Genomic DNA, 24,898 nt, shown 5'->3' with positions numbered 1-24,898 from the left:
TTCTCCCACACCACCAACAGGCATGCCAAATGCAAATCTGCTCACATTCTGATCCCATTCCGGCAAAACGCAGGGACTACCACCATACCGAGTCTCACAATAATCTCCACAATGACAATTATTCAGAGTCCCTCAGTTCTGTTCACACAAAAGATTGCAATTTGAATCTTGCCTTGCATAGGTTCAGCTCTGTCGGAGCTGGTTACCAAGCAAACAGTCTGTTTTAGAATTTACCGATTGCTGGGGAGGGTAAGCTGGGGGGTGGGGATGGACAAACCGCCCTGTACATACCTCCTTTTGGCAGCTAGGAAAAACAATTTCGTGACAAAGAGACTTGTTCTTTTCAAAGCTCACCCAACAAATGAAACTGACAGAATGAAACCAGAGAAACTTTAGCAACCAAAGAAAGCAGCCTTCCAAGGATCAAGGTGAATAATTGATTTGTCGGCTTTTGTTTCATCTTTTAAGCTATTTTGCTCATTTAATAGAATTGTAGAATTTGTCAGAAGCCCAAACACTGACACACACTTCTGACAGCAAGTGCATATTCCAAACTACAGATTCATTTGCCAAGCTTATTCAACAATGATTAGCTGCAAAGCCAGGGAACTTACCGAGCACAAAATTATTGGAACAAAGCAGGGAGGAGGCAGGAGGCACCAAAGGCAGCTTCTCCGTCTCCTTGGTGCCAGGTTCTCCTGTCTGCCGTCCGGTTCACACTTGCCTTTATAACTAAGACTCCGGCAGAACTCACTAGCAAAACCTGATGAATTATAAAACAGCCCCTCCTAGGCTCTCATATTTTACATCACAGGGGGTGACCATGCAGCGTCTTCTCTCCCTGGGTACATGTATTTCCTTGTAACTCATCCTGATAAATATATCAGCCTGAGAAGCAGTGACAGTAATCAGTGTTTGGGATGTACCAGCATTAACCAATAAGACGCTTTCCCACCATCAGTACCGCACCCCATCCTCCACTCGTGTTCCCCCACACCTTGTTAAGGTGGATCCACCCAACCCAGTGGGGGGTAGGCAAAGATGGCAAAACGTGGAGGAAAGCCCCTGAGTCTCCAACGCACAAATAGCGAGGCATACTACTCAGGTTTAATTCTCATTAATAATTCTGTAAAGATCAGCCCTCATATTTGCATAGCCTGTCACAGTGTACCAAACACTTCACTCTCCCTGAGCCCCTCAGCAACCAGGAAAGGTTCAGCAGTGCTACAGTATAAATGAGCCACCCGAGAAGTTAAGTGACTTTGTCCAATGCTCACAGAAATGGAGGATGCAAGGAGCCCTAGAGGTTCGGGAGTTCAATCCGCTAGCTGTGCAGATGAGGAACCCGTAGCAAGAGAGAGAAAATGACCTGCACAGGTCCCAGTTTCCAAATACGATTTGAGCTTAACCCCAAACCCCAGGTCTTCTGATGTCAAAACAGTGTCTTTCTATCCTATCCTACTGTGCTACCTCTAGAGCAAGGAAGCCCTGAAAATTGGGAGACATGCAGAAATCAGGAACAGTACCATTGATTCGCCAAAAATCATTTACAGGCAGGCAGCATGGAGGAGCAGTGCCTGAGCTTTTTGTTTCCTCTCTGACAAGGTCAATATAACCTCTTTAGGTTCACTGAACATCAACACTAGAAATCATGTTTTTGATAATAATAGCGATTATTGAGCACTTCTCATATGCCAGGCAGTGTTTTAGGTGCTCAGCCTCATTTAATCTTTATTTAATCTTCAAAACATTCCTACGAGGTAGGTATTATCATAAAAAACATATTGCAGATGAAAAAACTGAGATTCATAGAGGTTAACACATCCAAGTAGGATCCCAGCTGCTAAGTGGCAGGGCTGGAATCAACTCCAGGCAACCTGGTTTCAGAGCCCACACTCTTAAGCATATCATCCTATCCCAAGCAGTGTTTCACATTCAACTGTAGGGGCAGACGAGCGATGCGAGCAGATTTATTTACTATGGCCTTTAGTAGAAATTACAGGAGGAGCATAGGTTTAGGAACCAAACAGCCTTGTGTTTAAACCCTAGCTTTGTCACTGATTTACAGTAACATGGGTTGCTTTATCTATAAATGGGTATGCTAATTTTTACCTTGCAAGATTAAGTACATCAAGAAAATGTAGTGCCTGGTTTATAATGCATACTCCCAAAATTATTGGCTATTATTCTTACCATACTTCTTTTTGGAAAATGGATTTCTGCCTCACCTTCTCTTTAAAGTGTCTTTTTCCATGTCAACTACTATTTGCCAAGGATTCTGTTAAGACTGTGAATCTGCCAGCCAGTGAAAAAAGGGAAACAACCCCAGAGAGGTCTATCACCCAGATTGAAGAACGTCACCAGGAATATGGGGACTTTCTGCCAGAGAATGGCAGGCCCAGGGGCTCTGCTCTGGGCTGCCTGTTCAGGTCCCTAGCTCTCTACTTCACTTCTTCTATTAGTCAAATGAACTCACCAGCCCAGGAAAGCATACTTAACAGCATGTTGGCTATCCACAGTGAGACCAACTTGGCTTCCTTCACCTGTTTCAAACAAGCGCCTGCCACATAACAACAATGAAATTGTGCACACAGCTGCCTACTGCCACTAAGTCAAGGTGTGCCAAGCAAGGAAACAGGTACTCTGTCTCAAAAGTTCCACTGCAAACTCCTGTCCTAACTCAATATAAACCAGGATTTGGCCACCTGCCAGGTTCCAATCAGGTGAGTTCATCCATATAAGAGACTGCTATATCCAAGGTATGCAATCAATGTTCCTTGAGAGACATCAGCAGTAGCCCTCTGTGGGACAAGGTGATGCTATAATTTTCCAGGCTATGCAGGTTTAAGTATGAGAGGCTTTCTTAGCTTTGTGTTTCTAGAGAATGACCGAGTGGGCAACTTAATTTGCTCACATATGGACTACTCTCTCCTTGTTTATTTTTCCCTCTAAGCATCTTACTAGGGGATACGGAATATATGTAGATGAGGTGCCCCCTCTTTCATGACCGTAACACTAGACACTGTAGAAGCAGAGGTATGCAACATAATTAGAGGGTCAGGGGGAGAGGGACTTGGGTTTCTAAACTGGTAAGAAAATCCAGGTGTAAACACCGTGTGTAGCAAAGAGTAAATAATAAATAACTATGATTACAAGATAAAGGGTTACTTTCAATATCAATATGTGGGTTATCCACATATGGCCTGATGTGGCTTGGTCTACTCTAAGTCCTTCCATGATTTCCAGCTTCTTGATCTACCATGATCCCCCAAAACCCCCTTCAGAGCCATTCTCCCCCTGCTGCCTGGCTATTCCACCATTATGAAACACCCCATGAAAAATTATTGTGGAGGAGTCTTCATATAGTTTTTGTATTATAACACACTGTTCTGTCCCCATCAAGGATCATCATAACACATATTCTGTCATAATTACCACCTCACGCCACCAACTGCTCCCAGACGTAATAAACTATGTGGAGCCTGGAAGCTGCACCAGTACTTTGCTTATATTAGTGACAGTGCTAGTATTTATTGACACTTATTATGGGCTGGCAATGTGTTAAAACTTTACTTGCATCTCTCATTCAACCCTCACATTTTTTTTTTAATAGATTGATTGATTGATTGATTGATGGCTGCATTGGGTCTTCGTTGCTGCGTGTGGGCTTTCGCTAGTTGCGGCAAGTGGGGCTACTCTTCGTTGAGGTGTGCAGGCTTCCCATTGTGGTGGCTTCTCTTGTTGTGGAGCATGGGCTCTCGGTGCACGGGCTTCAGTAGTTGTGGCTTGCGGGCTGTAGAGCGCAGGCTCAGTAGTTGTGGCGCACGGGCTTAGTTGCTCCGCAGCATGTGGGATCTTCCCGGACCAGGGCTCAAACCCGTGTCCCCTGCGTTGGCAAGCGAATTCTTAACCACTGCGCCACCAGGGAAGCCCTCAACCCTCACAACATTTTGAAGCGAGCTGTACTATTATCTCTACTTTGTAGATGAGGACTCTGTGACTGGAGAGGTTAGCTGACTGGCACAATCAGAATAATGACTGAAGTTCTAAGACTGCAGAGCCCGCTCTCTTAACTATTATATTCACTGCTTCTAAGAAATTGAGATAACAGAGAACATAAAATATAAGTGTCCACTCACAGTGTTTTTACCTCTTCACATCCCATTCTCGCCTTAACTGGCTTCAGTCAGGTTACACCTTCACCATTCCACTAGAGTTGCTTTTATTAAGGTAAATAATGACATGTTCACCAACAAAAGCAATGGCCAGAGTGGAGTCCTCAGTTTACTCAATCTCTCCACAGCTCTTTGACACAATGACTTATATCTTCCTTGAGTCAACCACTTTTTAAACTTGGTTCCTGAGACCCCCCTGGTTTCCCTCCTACCTCACTAATTCATCCTTCTCAGTCTCCTTTGCTGAGTCCTTCTCCACTTCCTGATCTTTCAAGTTTCTTGTGTCCCAGGGCTCATCATTAGACCTTTCTCGTTATACTCACTCCCTAGGCCACAACATCCAGTATCAAGGCTTATATGCCATCTATGGATTAAAGACTACCACATGTAGATCTCTAGTCCCAGCCTGTGCCCTGAATGCCAGACTTTCATATCCAGCTGCATCCCACATCCGAGCATCTCCATTTGACCGTCAAAACTAAACCTGTGGTCCCCACCTCCTTCCCGTATTTACTGTACTCCTAATATGTACCATTTCAAAAAATGGCATAATTGTTCACCAAGTTGCTCTGGTCAAAAACCTGGGAATCATTCTTGGCTCTTTTTAAAAAAATCTTATATCCCACATCTTATTCATTAGCAACTGCTGGTAATTCTGTCTTCAAAATATATCCCCAATCTTTTCTCCATCTCCACCTCTGCTCCCCACTCTATATCACTATAACCTCTCACATGGACTTCTGCCCTCACCTAATTGGTTTCCTTCCTTTGACTACTGCCTTGCTACAAATCACTGTCTACACAGCAAGCAGATTCTCTTAAAACAAAAATCAGACCCCAGCACTCCCTACTCAGCTCCCTTCTGTGGCTCCCCTTTCACTTAGGATTTACTCCTTCACTGCAGTCAGGATTCTGCTCACATGTCTCCTCGGCAAGAAATAACCCCCTGACATCCTGTGCAGAACATCATCTTCCATCCCTCCATTATTCTCTACTCTCTTATTGGACTTTGTTTTTATTTATAATACTTATCTCTACTTAAATTTATATATTTATTTATTTTATTAACTTTTGCTTCCCTCCACTGGAATGTAAAACCAGGGGCCTTGTCTAGTTCATTCATGGCTGAGTCTCCAGCACTAGAACAGAGTCAGCCACATAACACATATTTTAAATATTTATTAAGTAAATGTGTTCAAAGTCACATCTTCACTACTTTTTTTTTTTTAAGATTTATTTATTCATTTTATATTTTATTATTGCTGCGTTGGGTCTTTGTTGCTGCACATGGGCTTTCTCTAGTTGCAGTGAGCGGGGGCTACTCTTCGTTGCAGTGCATGGGCTTCACATCGCGGTGGCTTCTCTTGTTGCAGAGCACGGGCTCTAGGCGCGCGGGCTTCAGTAGTTGTACCATGCAGGCTTCAGTAGTTGTGGCTCGCGGGGTGTAGAGCGCAGGCTCAGTAGTTGTGGCGCACGGGCTTAGTTGCTCCACGGCATGTGGGATCTTCCTGGACCAGGGCTTGAACCCGTGTCCCCTGCATTGGCAGGCGGATTCTTAACCGCTGCGCCACCAGGGAAGTCCTTCACTACTTCTTAGTTATATATCCTTGCATAAATTACTTACTGTCCCTAAGTCATAAATTCCTCAATTATATATTTTCTTAAAAAACAAACAACCCTTACAATCCCTGGTACTTTACTGTATTTTTAATGTATTCAACCTCTCCTGAATGACTCTGATACAAGAATTCCATGAGTTTGGTTAGTGTTATGGGTTAACCTGTATTTCCCCCCCCCACAAACTCATATGTTGAAGTCTTAACCCCCCAATACATCAGAATGTGACCTGATTTGGAAACAGAATTGTCTCAGATGTAATTAGTTAAGAAGTCGTACTGGAGTAGGGTGAGTCCCTAATCCAATGTGACTGACTGGTGTCCTTATAAAAGGGGGTCATTGGGACACAGATATGCAACAGGGAGAAAGGCATGAAAAGATTGGAGATATGTTGCCAAAAGCCAAGGAACTACCAGAAGCTAGGAGAGAGGTCTGAAACAGATCATTCCCTAGCACCTTCAGATGTAGCATGGCCCTGCAGACACTTGGATTTCAGACTTCTGGGCTCCATAACTGTGAGACAAAAAATTTCTGGTGTTCTAAGCCACTTAGTTTGTGGTACTTTGTTATGGCAACCCTAGGAGATTAATACAGTCAGATATTATCCTCATCTGACACATGAAGAAATTGCAGCTCAGAAAAGTTGAATAACTTGCCCCAAGTTTCACAGCTAGGAATCAGTAGGGCCTGGATTTAAATTGAGAGCCGTGTGACTTCAAAGCCTGCTCATAGCAGTAGCAGTGGTTCTTAGAGGCTGGTCCCCAACCCTTGTTGGTCAAGAAAGAATGAGAAAAGTAAATAGAATGCAGTGATTTTTCATCAAGCTAAAATGACCTTTCTTTATGATGAGATTATATCTTTTCTACTCTTTGTTTTTTCTTATTGTTTTTGCTATTAAAAGTTGTCTTTTTATTTCTGAAATGAAGATTAAAATAGATCGTAGGCTTTTTGTCTTGTTTTTTAATGTCCTTCATTTTATTGGCAAGATAAAAATTTGGCAACTCTACTGGCCTATAAAAGTTTGTTCTGAAGCGTTTCTGGTCTATGAAATGTAAAAATCTGGGAACAACTGTTCGAATGCTGTCCTTTTTCAGCAAGAAAACCCTTCACATGTAGCCATATCTGGTGGTAGGAAGAAGAAAGCTTTTCTCCCAATCAGCTGAAAAGGTCCCTCCCTGCTCATATATAAACTGTGCTAATGGTCATAAACTCTCATCTTATCACCAACAAATTAATTTGGTATAATCCTATGCAACAAATTTGTGTAAGAATTTAACAATATTCATTCATAACTGAATTCAACAAAATTCAGATTTTTTCTTAGTCTTGCCCACTCCTTCCTCCTTCTTTCTTAGTGAAGATTTTCTGTTTCACTAAATTCTTGACTTGCTTTTGACTTGATCCATTTTCTTTTGGGTTCAGGACCTGTGGATGTGTGCAAACGTCTGAGGATTAAATGAGATCACCTCGGTTAAATATCTGGAATATTGCAAAAGCTTTCAGTAAATGCTAGTTCCCTTTAAAGAAAGAGGTAAAGCTTTATGCATCCCGGAGGGAAATGGCTTTAGGACCAAAGGAGATTTAGAGCAACTGAATGACTTGGCAAGATGGGCCAACCTGAAGAGTGTTAATGAACTCTATCCTTTTGTTGAACTTTCAGTGATCATGAGATAGTTTACAGAAATTGTGGTCATCTATTTTTATGAACTCATGTTCATGACTATGTGTGGGCTTATATATATGCTCACATAAACATACATAGAGAGAAACTGGAATATACTGATAAATCATATACATCACTAATATAAATTTGATTGGTGTGAGAGTAGGTACCCTCTTCAGAAGGAGAAACCCAGAATGAAAAAGCCTTCATACATATAAAAGTTTACTTCCTTTGTTTTACCATTATCTGGTCCCCTATAATCTAATTCATGTCCACCAATTTGCCCTATCCTGGGAAACCTAAATAAAGACAAACTTCAACCCATCTCTTTGCCGAAGTTATCTCAGACTACAAATCAATGATGGAGGAATTTCTTCATTCCATAAATATTCATGGAGGGTCTGTTATGTCTCAGGCACCTTATTACCACGTTGGATGGCAGGAGGTCAATACAATCAAGGTCAGATTTTCTGTCCCCTAAGGGGCTTTCAGTCCAGGGAGTAACAAGCAGATAACAACTAACTACACAGCTAGCATATTTTATAAGGACTCATTAGGGTGCTATAGATACTTAGAGGAAGGGCATCTCACCTAGTCTGGGAGGTGAAGTCAAGAAGGCTTCCTGGAGGAGGTGATGTCTAAGCTGAGTCTTGATGGATGACTGACTAGGAGACATCTAATTAAGAAGATTTCTAATCAGAGTGAGAAGCATGTGATGTGCAGAGGTCAGCAGGTAAGGGGTTGATCATGGATCTCTGGGGGAGTGGAATTTTATCCATTTACCACTCAATAAACTAAGTACACGTGACGGAAAAAAGACTAACTTCAGAGATTAGGAATACCAGAGAATAATCATTCCTTTTTCATGAACTTCTTCAATGCAATGAAGGTTGAAGTGGTAAATGTCATGCTTTATAGTTAGACAGTCCTGATTCATTCAAGCTGACCTTTACAAGTTGCTTATCTTCTCTGAATTGAACTTGGTTCCTCATCTATAAAATGGAGATAACTGTACTTATCATATAGCTGTTTTAAGTGTTACTCTGAAATTTAAAATGTGAAATATCTTGCTTCCCACCTGCCACAAAATAGACACCAGAGTAACTGTTAATTCAAGTCCTAAAAACAGTTGCCTAGTTCTGAATAAGAACCTACATCACTCATACCAAATCCTTCTCAACCAGTTTTCTCAAAACTTTGTCAACATCATTTAAAGAAAATATGAGCACACCTTCCACTATCTGAGTATTTATATATTTATAAATTGTAGGATGTACAACCATATTACTATGGCACAGTATGTACATTATAAATCCTATACCAAAACAGAAATTTAAAGGCTGAGATGAAGAGTTAATATAAAGAGAAAGGCTATCATCTTGCATACCCTTAGGATGCATATACCCACTTTGGAGAAGAACATGGGCTCCTAGACAGAAAAGACCTAAACTCATTTATTCATGTAGCACCTAGCAGCACAGACCAAGTACAGTCAGCCCTTTGTATCTGTGGATTCCACATCCATGATTCAACCAACGGTGGATCGAATATATTTGAAAAAAAAAGTTCCAGAAAAGTTCCAAAAAGCAAGACTAGAAATTACCACACCAGCAACTATTTACATAGCATTTACCTTGTATTTACAACTATTTACATACCATTTACATTGTATTAGTTATTATAAGTAATCTAAAGATGGTTTAAAGTATACGGGAGGATGTGCATAGGTTATATGCAAGTACTGGGTTGGCCAAAAAGTTCGTTCAGGTTCTTCCGTAAGATGTTATTTTATATATTTTTTATAAGATGTCATTTTATATAAGTGACTTGAGCATCCTCGAATTTTGGTATCCACAGGAGTCCTGAACCCAATCCCCCAACCAACCAACAACTATACTAAAATATGTCTACAAATTGAAGAGACAATACTGGGATATTAGGAAAAAATTACAAAACTGGGTGGCCTCAAAATGTCACTACCTGTCCAAACCAGTTTTTATAGTTTTAATTTTAATATATATTTTAATAATAATAAAAGCTTAACACAGTAGAAATGTTAAGTAACCAAAATGTAACTGTCTCCCTTTCCAGATGTCTGTGGCAAGTAGTTAATATATATTTTTTTAGTTTTAATATTTTTTTACTGAAGTATAGTTGATAATATATTTCTTATTTAGTGAGCAAATAGTAATAACAACCATTTGCTGAGTACTTATAACAGGCAGACACTATGCTAATCACTTTACATGTTCTTTCTTATTTGGTCCTTGCAGTAATCATGGCACTGCACTGCATCTCTCTAGAGGACACTGAACATATTTTAGTGTATGTTAGGGGCCTATAAATCATGGCCTGCAGACCAAATCTGGCCCACTGTCTGATTCTGTAGAGTCTATAAGACAAGAATGATTTTTACATTTTTAATTGGTAGAAAAAAAATCAAAGGAAGAAAAATGCTTTGTAGCACATGAAAATTATATAATATTCAAATTTCAGTGTCCATAAATGAAGTTTTATTGGAACATAGCCATACCCATTCATTTATATATTATGTATAGTTGCTTTTGCAAGACAATAGCAGACTTGATTAGTTGCAGTAGAGAACAAATGGCCCATAAAACCTAATATATTTAGTGTCTGACCCATTACAGGTTTGCAATATGCTGACCCCTAGTGTATGTGAATGGAGCCCCCTGGAATTATGCAGGTTGGGGGTGCAGGGTTGTAAGTCACGGTCCAGGTAACAATCCTATATGGAAATGGAGGCTCAGAGAGATTAAGTCATTTGTCCATGCTATTAGGAAATGGCAGAACCAGAGGCTTTTAGGACAGATTTTTAAGGCTGAAATGAGCCCCTGATTCTACATAGAGTTCAGACCCTTTTTTTCTGATGGTCTCTTCTGGCTATATGATCACGAGCCACTGCCAATACAACTTCCCACTGCCTCCTCGGTCTTCTCTGCGCTCTCATGCCCAGATTTCAATATCTTTATGGCTAACGACAGGGTAGAGTGGGGAATGGGTCAATGGAACAAAAGCACAATTCACTCCTTCACAGCTACCTCCGTGAGTCTCTCAAAGGCACTCTTGGCCTCTGAGTCTTGAGACTTTGCCGTCTCTGGCTGAGCTGAAAGTGATGAAAAGGACATGTGATGGAATGCTGGAAACCTCATTACTGGCTCTTTGCCTACAGAAACTCAGCCAGCTTATCTTCTTTCCCAAGGAACTTCAAACTTACACTGGCTCAGCTGGTTCTTTCCAGGTGCCTTTAACAAACTGTTCTGCCCAGATGAGATCAGAAGTCGATAGACCAGAATCTGCATATACTTTTCTATCCTGGAGCATATGTCCCTTTTTCCTAACCCTCGTTGTTAGAAATCCTCCTAGGATCTCAGTCACTTCTGGGTTATAATCTGGATACTGTAAAACACCAAGTCACAATAATTTCTTTCCGGACAGTATCCCGGAGGGCCAGATACATTAACATAATTTCTGTGGCTGCCCAATTACAGCCAGAATTTCACTTCTAAGCAAGAGCAACTAACACTGGCAAGGCATCAACTATGTAAAGTTGTGGGAACAGCTTTCACATAGGCTAATCTCACTCAATCCTCCCAGCAAACAGATTCATTATTCCCATTTTATAGATAAAGACACTAAGACTCAAGAGGAATTAAGCAGTGCATACTTTGTATACACCTGGTTAAGTGGTAGGTCTGGGCTTTAAACCTTGATCTCTCTGACTTCTAAGTGTCTGTCACTTTAGTAAAGGAGTCCTCCATGAAAAAGTTAGGTTTTTTTGCCATGATATTCATTTAAAAGCAAGCAATCGAATACCCCTTCCTCCTCTTTCCCAAAACCTCTTTCCCAAATCATGGTGTGATTATTCTTCATAATTGCAACACAGCATAGTATGATAGAGTTCAGTGAGAGGCAGGGTTTAAATTTACTGGCAAGTCATTTAAGCAACCTGATCCTCTGTAAATCTGTAAAATGGGAATAACAACCTGTCTAGCTTGTACGGTTGTTGTGAGGATTATATAAAAGAATATAAGCATTCCATTATATATGAAATGTTCAGAACAGGCAAATCCATCCATACAGAAAAGAGATTGGTGGTTGCGTAGGGTTGCAGTGGGGGCGGGGAGATGCGAGGACATGGGGAGTGATTGTTAATGGGTATGGGGTTTGGGAGGCGATGAGGAAATGGGGAGTGATTGTTAATGGGTATGGGGTTTGGGAGGCGATAATGAAAATGTTCTAAAATTGATGGTGGTGATGGTGTCACGATTCTGTGAATATATCAAAAACCAATGAATTGTATACTTTAAATGGGTGAAAAACATAGTATATGAATTTTAAAATAATGTAGATAAAGTGCTTATTAGCACAAGGCCTGACACAAAGTAAATGCTTTATAAATGTTAGTTGGTCATAATTATTTTGAGGCAGAAACTGGTTGGTTCACCAAACTCATTTCCTCTTCTGGAGCACAAAACTAGACTCCACCCAAGAAATTAGGTGCGGCCATCTGTCTGAGCTCTGGCCAAGGGAATGTGAGTTCTGGCCAATGAAATGGAATGGGCCTGGCCTATAACAACATTTCCCCAGCAAGCCTTCAACTTCTCTTTCCCTCCCACCAGCTTGATGCAAATGAATCCTTTGACCTTGGAAGCCACATGTTGAAAATGGAGGGGCCAAAGCATGGAAAAAGTCCCTGAATCACTGCCTAGAGGAGAGTTAAGACAAGTTTTGAACTTCATGAGAAAGAAAATAAACTTTTATTGTGTTTAAACCATTATTCATTTTAAGAGTTGACTGTAACAAGAGCTTGTATTATTGTAACCAATACATTACTGTTACATGTACTCTTCCAAATTGTCTGAAATAAATTGACTATGGATTGGCTGACCGTGTTGGCTCTGGGGTCCTGAGGGCATACAGGAAAGGCTGTCTGGCAAAAACATCCATTCCTTTAATACTGTCAAACAATCACTGGACAGTCTGGAGAAGGGTACATAGCTTCTAAATAGCTTTTCCAACTTGGGGAAGCTGAGTCCTTGTTCTGCCCTCCAGTCCCTTCGTGAACAGCAGGCAACATGCAATCAGACCATGAGCAGCAGTAGGGTGTGGAGAAAACTCAGGCTGCCCTGAGCCTGCCACTCTGCACCGTTCTCCTGCTCTCCTTCATGGAGGACATGTACCCCACCCTCTTCTCCTTTGATAGAAGGGAAAAACAGTACAAATCAAAGATGTGACCCAAATCAGATCATGTACCACCCTTGCACAGTGCTTTTTAAAGCAGTATTCTTCATGCTTTAAATGTGGAAGGCAGAGAGCTTTTGGCTCTCCTGGTGAATAACGCCAAAATATTTGATTGTTATTGTCTCTCATTCAGAAGATTCGCTGTCAGAAGGAAGAGCTCTGAGTCATGCCTTAGAAAAGGTGAATAGAGGATATGCATCTACAACCAAAGGTGGCAGAGTGAAGAGAGGACACTCACTGGGGCAAGGGGCTCTCAGGCTTACGAGCCTCTTCCCTCTGTCAGATGGGGCCAACAATGCCTTTCCAGGCACACAGTGAGGACCAGTGGCAATGAAAGTGAAAGCGCATTCAGATCTTATAAAACTAGGTGATGATTCCCAAGTATTTACCGTGAAGTCCTTTTACATAGCTTGTTTAATCTTCTCAACAAGCTCTAACAAGCTTATTACATGAGTAATAAGCTCCACTTATGAGATTAGGAAACTGAGGCTCAGAGAGGTTAACATAGCATCCCCATAATCACCCACGTGGTGAGCAGCAGGGCCCGGGCTCTAACTGGGACCTAATAGACACCGAAAGCCCACGTCTCTAATCACCATACTTTTCCTGACTCTGAACAAATGAAATGTATTATCAAGGTGAATGGCTCTTTTACTGGAGAATCCAGGATGCCCAAAGCCAAGAGGCCGACCCCTGCTTATTGCATAGGCAAAACGTTCACAAGGCTGCTTGCATTCAGGCATATGAAGTGCCTAAGAGAATAATGAAACAGATGGGAAAAGGAAAAACAAAGGCCACTGTCCTGGGCCCCAGACTAGCCTGCCTAAACATGATTCAAAAAGTTTTCCATGAACTCAGACCTCACAGATGTTGAATATCAGATCACTGCAGGTAGAAATGTGAACTTCCAGTTATAAAGCATGTCTTCTTGCTAAAAATCACTTCCCTCCCCCAGGACAAACTCATAAAGAAAGAGAAAAGAATCTGAATTTCTCTCCGCTTCCTGTTTGACAGGAGGTTTCTATTTCCCTTCAACTGCAAGGTCCCATTGTTTCCCTCATTTCTTCTTAGCATGCTCTATTTAAACCAGATGGAGCAGTAGCATTTTGAAGCTAGTTCTGAAGCCCAGGAGACACGCATCATAAATAAATAAACAAATGAACAATTCAGCAACTGGTAGGTCAGGCAGGAATGAGTTTAACAACTGAACTGGAAAAGGAGCTGAAAATCTACTCCTTGATGCAAGATCTGAATGTGCCCCAAGTCCTCTCCACTCAACAGGTAACCACACTGCCTTCTTTCAGTGAATCAGGGGCTAGAGGGCATGCAGCAGTGGGGAGGCAGTTACAGAGGGCTCCACAAAAACATACAGTGAGCCTCCCTGGCCACTCTGCGTTACCAAAGTGCTGACACAGTATCCCATGGTTGCTGTGAAATATTCATTCACCGCCTATAAAAGCAAGACCTTTTCAAGTGCTGCTTTTCTTTAAATACACTCTCCTTCAAGTCTTACATAATCCAACTATCATCCCATGTGAGGCTTAATTTAAAGGAAACCATACGTTGAGTTAATTCACTGTGAAGGGTTATGGATGTTATATTTATTTCAGAGAGTCAGCAGCTATGTAACAGGGTGTCTAATATATGCCTAACCTACTGCCAGGTTCTGGAACACAAGTATGAATAGGATCCAGTCTCTATCCTTAAAAAGTTCACGGCCTCCTCAGAGACAGAAGTGTTCAAAAAGTAAGTGAAAGAAGTGTTACAGGTATTAAGGTGGAAAAAAGTGTATGAAGTGTTTAGCCATCAGCTCTAATGACGGAGGGAGTATGTGTGGGGAGGGGCAGAGGACAGAGATTATGGTTCGATAAAAGACAGACCCCTGTCTGTCCACCAAGAAGACCCTAGAAGCTGCTGTCTACCAAGGAGACAAGGTGAAATAGTGGTAGAGAAAGCAGGAAGAATAAGGGCAGCCGTGCACAGTGTCATGAAACAATTAAAGATTAGGGGTCACTGGAGACACCTGAACCTGGCTGGGAAATGGGCTCTGAGGGAGGGAAATGAGAGGCAGGTCTGGGGGTTGGGGCAGAGCCTTTGCTGTCCTGTGGGTCATGTGAAGGAGTGTAGACTCTAGATTTAAACAACAGAGTAAGCATGATCCGATTTGCACTTTAGAAGATCACCGTGGCAACCACGTGGAAGACAAGCTGGAGGTGTAGAGGATGGCAGTGGAGAGAACAGTCAGGAGGCTAGAGCAGCAGTCCAGGTGGGAGGGATAGGGCCTGATCTCAGGCAGCAGCAGTGGGGATGTAAAGAAAGGGAAAGAGGGCAGATGTCAAGAAGGTAGAAATCTGGGCTGGAAATAATGAAATCTGGATTCTAGTTGCAGTGTCACTACAATCTCTCTAGGGACCTTACACAAGTCCTTCCTTTTCAGGACCCTGTTTACCAACTTGTCAGGTGAGAGGGAGACATTATTGTGGCTGTAGGAGAAGGCACCTTATTCGTGTGTTTGGTTATTATTTATTCATTGGGTAAGTCAGTCAGTCAGGGAAGACACTCATTCCTTGATTCAAATTTGGGGTCTTGCTATGAAAAAGCAAAGTGGTAGCATAAGGAACTCAAACAAGGGAAAGATGAGACTTGAAATCCGTAAGCACTTGCTGATCATGAATTAGGTGCAAAATGTGCATCACCATGTGCTATAGATAAGATGTAAATGGAAATGATGAAGACATGGTCTCTGCTCTTTGGGAGGGAAATGAAGCAGCCTGTGATTAATTCAATTCAACAAGTACTGACTGAATGCCTATGTGCAGAGGATGATGCCTATATATAGAGGAGTAAGTAAGACACAGTACCTGACATGGAACTCACAGTCACAAGTGGAAGAAGTGCTATTGCTATTAGACAGTTGCAAAGCACTGTGGGAGCCCAGAGAAGAGAATCTGTACTAAGTCCATCTTTGATCTTTGTCACAGAAAACAGAAGTACGAATGCCCCTTTCTATGATCCAAGACTGCTAATGGCTCCCTTCATGAAAGCAGATGAAACAAGAAGTCATTCGCTTTCAATAAAGAAGATCTTTCCACAGGTGAGGTCCTATATTAGGTGTTCCGTATGAGAGCAACAAGACACGCTCTTTGCCCTCAAAGAAATCACAGATCAGTGTACATAACATTTTGTATCGTAGGAGGAGGAAGCAGAAGATTGGATTCTACTCTTTCTATCAAGCAATCCAAAATGCCTTGAATAGCACCTAGCATACAGTAGGTGCTCAGTAAAGGTTCAACTAAAGTAAACAATATCAAATTTGCTGCTTAAAGAAAGAATATGAAGTTGACTCTAAAATAATAACACATACTTGACATTTAATTATCTAAAGAATTCACTTAGGAAAAATTACTTTTATGTAAGAACTCACGAGTAATTAATCAAACCACATGCAACTGGCTTGTTGTAATACTAATTCAAACAGGTCTACATTCTCAGTGTTGGGAAGCAGATGGCATCTAATTTGTTTTAAGAGGCTTTGATTGACCACACTTGGTGCTTTCAGCCAGGATGAGTTCAGTTTTTGAAGCTCTCAAAAAATTAAGAGAGGGCTTCCCTGGTGGCGCAGTGGTTGAGAATCTGCCTGCCAATGCAGGGGACACGGGTTCGAGCCCTGGTCTGGTAAGATCCCACATGCCGCGGAGCAACTGGGCCCGTGAGCCACAACTACTGAGCCTGCGCGTCTGGAGCCTGTGCTCTGCAACAAGAGAGGCCACGACAGTGAGAGGCCCGCGCACTGCGATGAAGAGTGGCCCCTGCTTGCCGCAACTAGAGAAAGCCCTCGCACGACAACGAAGACCCAACGCACCCAATAAATAAATAAAGAAATAAATTTATAAAAAAAAAAAAAAATTAACTCCTAACCCCTTAAATAAAATAAGTGGTTTCTAAATATCTAATCTGGAAAGACCATACTTGGGAATGGTCTCGTTTAGAAAGAAATGGTGTGTATTAGGGGTATGGAAGGAGAATTCCACCAGTAGCCTGGCTAAGAAAAGTTGGTGACTTGACCAATGAGATAACGTACGTAAAAAGCTTTGAGAAAAAGTAAAGGTGCTAACAGTGCAGGTGGGATTAAAAAAGAACATGCACCACACTGTGATATTTTTTTCCTAAACAGAGAGACGCAGAACACTGAGATCCATCTGGGGAAAATTACGACATGTAATTTAAAATCTCTTACCAGTAAGAAATGATTCTAAAGGACTCACAATAGGCTTGGCTCATGGACTCTGCACTCTCATATAGGTGCAGAGGTGGCCACCCTGTTGCTTACCATTGGGGAGAGAAAGCTATGGTGAAGCACAGTGATTTCACCTAAGGGCTTTTGGTCACTTTTCGCTTGGGTTGACATCTGGCTTCTGCCACTTACTAAGCGGTTAAGACCTCGGACAAGGAACTTCCCTGGTGGCGCAGTGGTTAAGACTCCACGCTCCCAATACGGGGGCCCGGATTCGATCCCTGGTGAGGGAACTAGATCCCACATGCATGCTGCAACTAAGAGTTCACATACCAAAACTAAGGAGCCTGCAAGCTACAACTAAGGAGCCTGCTGCCCGCAACTAAGGAGCTGACAAGCCACAACTAAGGAGCCCACCTGCTGCAACTAAGACCCGGCACAACCAAATAATATAAATAAATAAATAAATAAATAAATAAATAAATAAATAAAGACCTTGGACAAGTCACTTAACTTCGCTTAAGCCTCAATCCCCATCTGTAAATGAAAACAATAATGCCTATCTCATAGGGTTGTTATGGACAGTACATGAGATAATAGAAGTAAACAGCTTAGTACAGTGGCTGGTATATAACAAGCATGGTAACTTTTATTAGTATTATAGTTTTATATTATAGTTAACTATTAGTATTATAATTAGAATTACTGAAAGGGAAATTTTCTTTCCAAAATTGGCTTTAAAATGTGTTTCAAACATTTCTGAGACTGAAATAAAATATATGGATGATGAATTTGCAGAAATGAGAGTAGGCGTTTCATTTTAATATAATTGTAATGTACTGAAGAACATAGCAGAATCTTGTGCCAATCACAAACCTTTTACCATAGTAACATTACTTCATGCGTGAACCCGGATGTACGCACAGTGTCTTATTAACTATGTACTTAAATGTGCCATTTGGTAACACGGGTCTCCTCTGAATGCTATTTAATGATATAGTACAAAGAACAGCCTAGAAGGACCTTGATTTGACTCTCACCTCTGTCACTCAATGACTATGTGAGCTCTAGCAAAACAAAAACCTTTCTAAGTTACCACATCTATAAAGATAATCATAGTTTGCACGTCTTTTAAAGAATTACATGACATCATCACCACGCCACCATCATCACTGCCACCATCATCATCATCATCTGATCATCTTTACTGAGTTTTTGCTATGTGCCAAGTTCTGGCAGCCTTTACTAAATTATCTCACCCTCACCCATGTTACCTTCCAGAAGTGTGATTGTAAAGTCAGGGTCTGCAGCCAAGAGTTTAGAACCAGCCAGATGGGATGAGTTCAGTTGACAGGCAGAGGCTGCTAAATGATGACCAAAAATATCAGTAGCTCTCACTGCTTCAGAGGATAGCCAGGTCTTTGAGAGGTTAGGTAGTGGGTTGCAGGCAGATGTCAAGTTGGGCAGGGAAAATAGTTCTGAATGTACGCAAACATCAGACACTTTGGGATCTGCAATCAAACCTCAAGTTTCCAAGGCTTGTCACAAATAACTACTCCTAAAGATGTCTAGAGCAGACATCTAAAGGGGTCCCAGTAAAGGCAGACATGAGCAGAGGGATACGACCCCAAATATGTCAAACAGGATGAAAAGGATGAAGAGAAAAAAACAAAGCACATCACCTTGCTCCACTCTAAACAGTACTCACAAGACTCAGAGCAGGGCCTTAGCGAGGAAGTATGAAAGGGAGCAGAAGCAGGGGGCTGCTGAACTGGGGAAGCACTGTGGCCTTTATTTCTCTGTCAAATGATCTTCAGATTTCTGTGACCCCTGCAGTCAGAGGCAGGTGGCATAGGGGAATTCTACCTTTCTCTTCACTTCAGGAAAGTTATTTAACCTTGCGGGCTCTGGTTTCATCTTGAAAATCGGTATAATAAAATTATGGTACAATTTACATTGGGTTATTATGTACTTGTAAAAAATAGAGAAGCTTTCTATGTACTGGCATAAAAAGCTCTCCAAGACACACCAATAAGTAAAAAAAAAAAAAAAAAAATAGTGCAGAAGAGAGTATATAGGATGCTTCCTTTGGTGTGAAAGGAGGTAAAAGAAAAAAATATGTGGGCTTCCCTGGTGGTGCAGTGGTTAAGAATCTGCTTGCCAATGCAGGGGACACTGGTTCGAGCCCTGGTCCGGGAAGACCCCACATGCCGTGGAGCAACTAAGCCCGTGCACCACAACTACTGAGCCTGTGCTCCAGAGCCCGTGAGCCACAACTACTGAGCCCCCGTGCCACAACTACTAAAGCCCGCATGCCTAGAGTCCGCGTTCCGCAACAAAAGAAGCCACCACAATGAAGCATGTGCACCGCAACGAAGAGTACCCTCCGCTCACCGCAACTAGAGAAAGCCCGCGCACAGCAATGAAGACCCAACACAGCCAAAAATTAACACAAATAAAATTAATTAAAATTTTAAAAAAACACACAGGAGGGAAAGTCCTGAGAGTCTTTAAAAAAAAAAAGTGTGTGTGTGTATATAATTTGCTGTATTTGTAAAGGAAACTCCAAAAAAATACACAAAAAACTAAAAATAGTGGTTAACTATGTGGATGAGAAAAGGGGAGGAAAAAACTTTTCAACATGTACTTTAGAAAAATCAAAAATTTAAATTATTTTAAATAATAAATTGAAGATAGCAATTAGTATATATAACACTGTTTTAAAAAGTAGATGAACTCATGTATTTAAAGAGCTCAGCGTGACGCCTAACACATAGGAAGCATTAAGTACACATTAGTGGGGATTATCATCTCTTTTTGAGAAAGTAGGAGGGAGCTCCTCCTTGGCCTCTACTTTCAGCTCAAGGGCCGAAAGAGTTGGAGACAAGCTGCAGGAGCCTGGCTACTGGGGGTCTCACTGGGGCTTAAGAAGCAAAAAGGCCCCAATGACCTGGCTTCCTCCCTGGTCATCCAGCCCTGTTCCCTGGGGTTCAGGGGAAAAGGCTCACCCAGAAATAAAGATGGAGCCTTTACCCAGGAACTATAACACAGTGGACTAAAGTATGGAAAGACAGAGCTACAATTCCAACACAGACCAGATCTCTGCATGACTCCAAGGGTTAGAAATGATTTAAGAACAGGCATGCCTCAGAACAAAACATGAGAAAAGATGAACAGATGTCAATGAAATGTCACATTCTTCTACTGTGCTGCTAAAAAAGGTTTCTATCTCCTTAAGGCATAAATCTCAGTGGATTAATTGGAAATGCCACAATGCAATGAGAATAATGAAAGTAAAAAACTGGCTCTGAATAGGTCCTTTATACAGTCACAAAATTAATAATCTATATTTCTTTTATTTCCATCTGCACTGAAAAAAGATTTAATAATCAGATACAAAACGTAAGAAATTATCATGAATCACAAGTATTCAGGTATCGTAACCTAAACAATTGTTCTAGTGTTGCCTGTTTTACCTAGGGTTATGCTAAGTGGCTGACAAAATAAAGACTCTAAATCTTACTTTCTTTAGGATTAAAACACATAGTACTTGGAACATAAAAAAGTACCCTTTTAAGCACTTGTTGGGGAAATAGCACACAACAGGATGTCTTGATTTTGTTAGATGCTTCCTTTAAGTAGGTTCTATAAAAGGAGCAAGCAGGCAGGGGTCCAGGAGATGGTGATGAGGCACCCCTTGTGAAGCTACCATACTGTTAGCTGTGGTAGTTAAGAATTCCAGCTCAGAAAGTAGACAGATTTGAGCACAAATCCTAATTCTATCAATCATTAGTTGAATAACTTTAGGCAAGTTACTTAACCTTGCTGAACTTCAATTTTCCCATCAGTAATATAGAGATAAATACAACTTCTACCTTATGGGGATGTTTTGGGGATCAAAAGAGATAAAGTATTTAAGACTCTTAGCACAGTGCCTGGCATTTACTAGACAGTAGATGATCAGTAAATGTTAGCCCTTATTATCATCTATCTTTTCATTCATTCATCCATCCACTAAACTATTATTGATGAGGGACCATTTCAGGTCAAGCTTTGGGTTAGGCAAAAGAAATCCAGGAAGAATAAGACAAAGTCGCTGAACACAGGAAGTTCTCAGCACAGCATGGGGAGATGAACAAAAGAAGGCAATACGGCCTAGGGAATTTTATGACAGAAGTCAGCACTAGGCAACTGAGGCATAAAGAGGAAGCACTACAAGGATGAGGAAGGGGCTTCAAGGAGGAGTTGATGCTTGATATAGGGCTTAAAGCATGTATACATACAAGCCATTTGGGACAAGGCAACAGAAAGGCACAGACCCTGGTAGGGAGGGGCAAGAAGAAAGGTGTGAACAGGTCCCAGGGAATGAATAAGCCAGGCTGAGGTAAGGTCAGAGAGGGCCAGAACGTTCATCACCATCACATAGGGCTGAGTATATAAAAAAGTTTCTGTAATTTGGTGTGTTTGACAACTCTTCTTTAATTAGAAGTTGACAGACAGTCAGCACTGTCCTGCCAGGGGAGTATCTCAAGAGTGCTCCATATTATTATGGTGAGAAGTTAATTTTGTACTTCCTTTGCCAACCTTAGAATTTATCTGCTGAAAGAGTAGCTTGCCTGATCTTGCCAGGAACTTATCCTTCTTTGCAAACTCAGTGTTGGCTTGAGATAAGAACTTGTCAGCAAATCGCCCCTCCCCCCACTTTTATTTTGCTTACAAATCTTCTCTTAAATAGGTAGTTTACTGCAGTATAAAAGAATTTAAGTGTCAGTATTGGTTTAAAAAAATGTATGTTTTGAAAGGGGATGTTGTGAAATGGAAGGGATCGAGACACATATAATTTCAAATATCTTCCGCTACTTAACAATGATGTAAAGTTGGGAATTTTTTTTAACCTTTGAGAATCTCAATTTCTTTATCTATAAAGAGGTAGAATTCAACCCATCTCATGAAGTGGAATAATTAATGCCAGGTATCTACTACCAAGCCTGACACAGCTCTGCAGATGGTGGCTAACATTACTGCCTATAAAAGAAAAGTAGGTGATTTGGACAGCAGCCTCGCAAGACAGAAATCTGAGTCTGTTAAGGCAGAAGATGTGGGTGGAGGTGGAGGAAGCCAGGTCAACCTGCACCTCTAAATTGTACCATGCTCTGGCTGGGCAGGACCCAGTGAAAGCTCTACTTCCTGTGTGTTGAACAGAGGTTGGAGACACTCTGATCTCTCTCTCTCTCTCTCTCTCTCTCTCTCTCTCTCTCGGTACAATGAAGCTTCATGGACCAATAAAGGTTAACCGAAGTATTTTCTTTCAGAAGTTTTCAAGTTACTTCAGGTCTCCAGAGCTGAAGCAGTAGGAAGAGTTAACAGATGAGGCTTGTTAAATACAAGCAATTTTTCTGTAGTCCATACAAATGTACTTAGGAGAGTATGTGATGGAAAGAGAGCAAATGCACTCTGCTGGTAAGAAATTGCAGTTCTTCCCAAATGCACTATAAATGATAACATAATGATGCATCAATCCAGACCCCAGTGGGGAAAATACATTATCTTCTATGGTACATCTGTGCTGTTCAAGCGTTTCACAGACATGACTGAACGCTCATCAAGCCCTAGGAAAATCACATACTCTTACCTTTAATCCAGTATCTTTAACTGGTAAAACTTATTACCTCTGTAGCCTATAAATATGTTTATAATGAAGGTCACTTATGATGGACTATAAAGGGAATCTCTCCTAACAACACATCACAGGGACTTCCCTGGCAGTCCAGTGGTTAAGACTTCGCCTTCCGATGCAGGGGTGTGGGTTCAATCCCTGGTCGGGGAGCTAAGATCCCACATGCCTCGTGGCCAAAAAAAACAAAATGTAAAACAGAAGCAATACTGTAACAAATTCAAAAAAGACTTTAAAAAGTGACTTTGCTAATGGGGAGCTTTCTAAAAACAAAAACCAAAAACCAAAACAACACATCACAGAAATCCCATTATCTGGATCCTGTAAACCCACTGATGAAAACAAATAGTGACCAAGAAACAAAATGGTACTTTTTTAACCTAGGTACTTGAACTGCAATATTTAATGAAATAATACACATGAAAATCTCAGAAAAAAATTAGATTCCAAACAAACTGTCATTTCCATGCCAACTATCTTGAAAAGACTTGATTTTTAGAGGAGTGACAAATGTTATCATCCCACATAAATGACCCATAACATCTAATACTCATCCTGACAATATTACAGTAGTGAAAAAAAAAATCAGAAACAACCTGAAAGTTTAATAATGGCAAACTGGCTAAACCAATAGTGTCAAATTCCACACAATGGAATCCTAGATCTCTTTAAAATTCACTTTTACCAAAAAAATTATGAAGTAAGGACATGAAGAAATGAGCACAAAACACTGTTAAAAGAAAAAAGAGGGGGACTACCCTGGTGGCACAGTGGTTAAGAATCTGCCTGCCAATGCAGGGGACAAGGGTTTGAGCCCTGGTCTGGGAAGATCCCACATGCCGCGGAGCAACTAAGCCCGTGTGCCACAACTACTGAGCCTGCGCTAAAGCCCACGAGCCAGCGTGCCTAGAGCCAGTGCTCTACAACAAGAAAAGCCACCGCAATAAGAAGCACGTACACCACAACAAAGAGTAGCCCCCGCTCGCCCGCCGCAACTAGAGAAAGCCCTGTGCAGCAAGGAAGACCCAACAGAGCCTAAAATAAATAAATTCATAAAAAAAAAAAGAGAAGAGGTTATCATCTTACTATATACATATGATTCCAATTTCATAGAATATAGAAAAAAAATTGTAAAGACCACAACAAAGTCAATAGGTATTATTTTCTGTTTTTTTCTTATTTATTGTTATAATTAGAAAAGCCCAATTAAAATTCTTTTAAAATATTTAATCTTCTAAGTAAAACTTTGGTGGGCAGTGGAGGTGTGGAAAAGAATGCATCTGAAAACATGAAAAATTTTGTTGACATTAAAAATGTTTGTAACATATGTCAAATAACATTGTTAAGTACTTATCTATAATGTTATCTAAAATGAACCAGGATAGGAAAGTTTACATATAATATAACCCACCCTACATATTTCATGGACAGAAAAAGGACTGAAATAAAATAAGCCAAAATGTCAAACAGTGCTGTCTCTGAGCAGTAAAAATTATGAATAATTTCTTTTGTCCTTTCTTTCTTTTAACATGCTTCTTTCCGTCTCTTCCAAATTTTTAACCATGAACATGTAATGCCATTATAATCAGAAAAGTTACTTTTTAAAAAAGTTGTAACTTAGCAGGGAAAAAAATTAACCTAACCTTAAAGTCACTAAAATATTAAGTTATACAGAATAAACTTCTGACCCTCTGACTCCAAATCTATTTTACTTTCCATACTGCTAACACATAAAAAAAACTATGTAAATCTAAGGGAAAAAAACGTCTACATCAATTAAATAAGGTAGAAACATTCAGTCTCTACTTAATTCCACTGTTTTTTTTTTTAAATTATTAGCACCTTTTAATTAATTAATTATTTATTTATTTATTTATTTTGGTTGTGTTGGGTCTTCGTTTCTGTGCGAGGGCTTTCTCTAGTTGCGGCAAGCGGGGGCCACTCTTCATCGCGGTGCGCGGGCCTCTCACTATCGCGGCCTCTCGTGTTGCGAAGCACAGGCTCCAGACGCGCAGGCTCAGTAGTTGTGGCTCACGGGCCCAGTTGCTCCGCGGCATGTGGGATCTTCCCAGACCAGGGCCCGAACCCGTGTCCCCTGCATTGGCAGGCAGACTCTCAACCACTGCGCCACCAGGGAAGCCCCTCCACTGTTATTTTTTAAAGTGCGTCATTAAAAGACCTACAAATCCCCTGGTAATTAATTCTCTTTGTGAAAAAAAACAATAACAAAAACAGACTCAAAAGCATATAAAGGCTTATTTTATATGGAA

At 41.0% G+C, this 24,898-nt stretch overlaps 1 protein-coding gene across 25 annotated transcripts in view; it reads right to left on the bottom strand.

Annotated features, from left to right (window-relative positions):
• DLG2 (discs large MAGUK scaffold protein 2) overlaps positions 1–24,898 on the bottom strand; it is a 2,066,111-nt gene that overhangs the window by 204,589 nt on the left and 1,836,624 nt on the right. Inside the window, exon 1 of one of the 25 annotated variants that reach the window (XM_082410131.1) lies at positions 615–12,695. The exons of the other annotated variants lie outside the window; for them this stretch is intronic. The gene's annotated coding sequence lies outside the window, so the exon portion shown is untranslated. Of the gene's footprint in view, positions 1–614; positions 12,696–24,898 lie in introns of those variants that run through there. 25 annotated transcript variants of the gene reach the window in all.

The sequence above is a fragment of the Balaenoptera physalus genome (genome assembly GCF_965194825.1).
Source record: "Balaenoptera physalus genome assembly, chromosome: 10".
Lineage (NCBI taxonomy): Eukaryota > Metazoa > Chordata > Mammalia > Artiodactyla > Balaenopteridae > Balaenoptera > Balaenoptera physalus.
This window is presented reverse-complemented; position numbering and strand designations above follow the sequence as displayed.